At 48.5% G+C, this 3,270-nt stretch overlaps 1 pseudogene; it reads right to left on the bottom strand.

Moving 5' to 3' along the window:
- Positions 1–1,817: 1,817 nt before the first annotated feature.
- Positions 1,818–2,946, bottom strand: LOC135228671 (cellular tumor antigen p53-like; annotated as a pseudogene).
- Positions 2,947–3,270: the final 324 nt, after the last annotated feature.

Here is a 3,270-nt window from a genome sequence, read left to right as displayed (position 1 = left end):
TCCTTGGACAACTACCACAGATGGCTGGGTGACCTGAGTGTGGTTACCAGTCCTTAGGCCCCAGATATGGGTAGGTGAGGGCCCTGTTTAATAGGCAAAGCAATGTCAAACAATGAACACCCACCTCTCCAGCGCACAGTTCAAACGGTTGGATTCTGCCAACAAGGGCCTATTCTCCTGAAATAGGCCTACACAGGTCCATGCAGAAGGGAAAGGTGCTGAAAGTTCCACAGAGCATTTATTCCTGGCCAGGAGCCACTTTTGTCCTGAGCTCTGCCCATTAGTAAAAAAAAAAAAAAATTCTTTTTTTAGAGCTGGCAAATTATCTTTTCCCCCAATTGCAATTTTTTTCCTTCTCCAAGGTTGGGAAGATGGCTATAGGTGCTCAACTGTGCCAATCTCAGGCCCAGGGAATCCAGCCACTGAAGCTGGCTGGCAGGGAGCAGGGTGGGGGGGCTTGGTACAATATATGCAAGTACTTAGCTTTTGCCAAGAACTCCGTTCTTCTCTGGTTTTGGAGGTGTGAGTAGGCTGTGTGGCTGGCTGCTTCTCCCTGAGGAAACTGCGTCTGAACGCTAGTGCAAGCCCGCTGCCGCCACTCCAGGAATGGTGCCTGAGGGCTCCCCAAGATTCAGGTCTGGTAACTCCTCTCCACTTCTGAACCATCTCTTCCTCCGCCTGCCCTTCAGTTCATTTTCTAAGGTTGTGTTTGATGCTCAGGTCTCCTAGCTTGTCATAAATATACTTGTTTCTCTTGTTTTTTTGGGTCTTTGTTTTAAAGAGGACTCTCCGAAAGTGTCTGTATATTCTGCCATCTTGGCTCTGCTTCCCGTTACACACATTTCTGGGGGACATAATTCAATCCATGACATAGTGTGAGAAGAAATTTAAAGTCTCATTAATATTTTTTAATAGCAAAGTTTTATTGTAAAATAAGAAACAGATATAAAAAGGGGATATAAAAAGGGGAGGGGACAAGGGATGTAGGCAAAGAATGCAAATGTGCTTTCCAAAGTGCAAAAGAAATTAGGCTCTGAGTGTCTGGTTGCAGTTAGACGTGGTGGTAGATACGGATTCCATGTAAAAGCTGGAATCCTTCAAGGAGTGGGATGGGGTGAGGTTTCCTTTTAGGTGCTGAGGTTTACCCAGAGGCTAGACAGGACGTGGCTAGGCCAGCATAAAAGGAACAAGGAAATTCCTTCCCCTTAACCAGCTGCCCAGTCAATCCATCAACCAACAGGGACAGGGGACCAGCACTCCCCAGAGGCCAAGTCCCAGATGCCATGTAATCTAAGAAGGTTTTAAGGCCAGGCAGCCTGGTGACTTCCAGCCCTACGGGATCTTTGAGTCATACATATAGCATTTCATTAACCTCACAGCAAACCCCACGAGGTAGGTGGTAGGTATCAGCATTTTGTAGACATGCACATTGCTGTCAGGAGAAATAAAACACCTTGAGATAGTTTCCCTGGCTAGTCTGTTACTGGTCTAGACTTCCAACCCAGGTATGGTAAGTTCTATGACTGCTTTTAAAATCTAATTCTTACGTGCAGGAACGCCATCCTATCTCTTCCAAGTATTCCTTATAGTAAAAACCTTACAATCTAAGCTGGATTGTCCCAGCTCTCTCATGCCCCCCAGAACACCAGTGTAAGCCAGCTTCTTTAGTGGAGGCCCATGCTAAGGTAAGTGAAGAGTTCTTGAGTGTTTTCGAGACACACCTGTATCAAGTAGGGGTTCAAGCATGTGAATTTCAAAATGGTAGGAAAGGAGGGCAGGGGTAGGGTGTGTAAATGGGGGACAGGAAGTGAAGGACGTCAGTCTGAGTCAGGCCCCTCTCTCTTGAACATTAGTTTTTTACAGTGGGTGGTAGATTCCCCTTTCTTAGAGTTTGGAAGGCTGCATTGAGCCCTGCTCCCCTCTGGCTGCTTCCCAGCCTGGGCATCCTTCAGCTCCAGTGCCTCATTCAACTCTAGGAATATCTTGAATCATTCATGCCCATGGATCTGAAGGGTGAAATATTTTTCATCCACTGGCTTCTTCTTTGGCTCGGTAGGGGAGCTAGTGCTGGTGGCAGTGCTTACTTAGTGATCCTCTCAGAGGGTGGCTCCCACTTGTTGTGGAAATTTTCTTCCTCTGTACGTCTGTCTCTCCCAGAACAGGTACAAATATGCACTTCGAAACTGTTGTGTCCTAGCAGATTACCACTGGAGTCTTCCAGTGTGATGATGGTGAGGATGGGTTCCTCCCCCCCTTGCAGGAGCTGCTACACATGAAGTTGAAGTGGATGGTGGTAGTCAGAGCCGACCTGAGGTAGCTCATAGGGTACCCCACACTATGTCGAAGAGTGATGGTGTCCTACAAATATCAGCACACAGGATTTCTCCCACCTGGATAAGATGCTGAGGAGCGGCCAGGCCGTCGCTATAGTCAGAGCAGCACTCAAGGTGGGGGCAGTGCTGCATGACCTCTGTCATATGCTGACGTCTGGTAGATGGCCATGGTGTGAACACAGGTGCTGGGGTGGGGTGGTGAGCTGAGCTACGGCTGCACTGGACAGGTCTTTGCCAGCTGGCAAAACAGCTTGTTAAGGTCAGGGGAGTACATGCAGGTGACAGACTTGGCTGTCCCAGAATGCAGGAAGCCAAGACGGAAACCACAGTTGCTGCAGTAGGTCTTCTGGGAAGGGACAGAGGACGAGAGTGTCCAGGAGGAGGCTGGTATAAGGGTGGCTGGTGCAGGGGCTGCTGATGTTTCTTGAGCCCCAGCTTGGCTTTCTAGCCAGTCTGCAGCATCTTCTGGGAGTAGCAGATCGTCTCCTGCCTCCGCTGCTGGGGACAGTGAGGGGGACAGAACCAGCTTCTCAGGAAGGAGTTTCCCCAAGTACAAAAAAGTCTCTTGACTCAGAGGGAGCTCAGTACTGAGATCTGACTCGGGCTCCTCCATTGCAGCTCCAGGGAAGTCAGTCTGTCCATGGAACCTCAGGGAAGTGTGTAACAGTCCTGGGAAGGACACTCCAAGCCCAGAAAGCATGTGCCCTGGGTGGTGGCTTTGCACTTTTGACACATTAACATTACTTCCCAGATAGTTATGCATTATCTTAGAATCACAAAGTCATAGCTAGAAAGAATCCCAGAGATGGTTTAATTCAAACTTTTCGTTTTATAGACAGGAAGTTTCAATTCAGAAACTAGGTGACCTGACCAAGCTAACAGAGCTAGTTAGTGGCAGAACACAAGGGGTCTGAGACTGAAGCTTGGATCTCATCTG

The sequence above is a fragment of the Loxodonta africana genome, chromosome 25 (assembly GCF_030014295.1).
Source record: "Loxodonta africana isolate mLoxAfr1 chromosome 25, mLoxAfr1.hap2, whole genome shotgun sequence".
NCBI classification, from domain to species: Eukaryota; Metazoa; Chordata; class Mammalia; order Proboscidea; family Elephantidae; genus Loxodonta; species Loxodonta africana.
The sequence above is the reverse complement of the archived record's forward strand: the minus strand, read 5'-3'. Positions and strand labels throughout refer to the sequence as shown.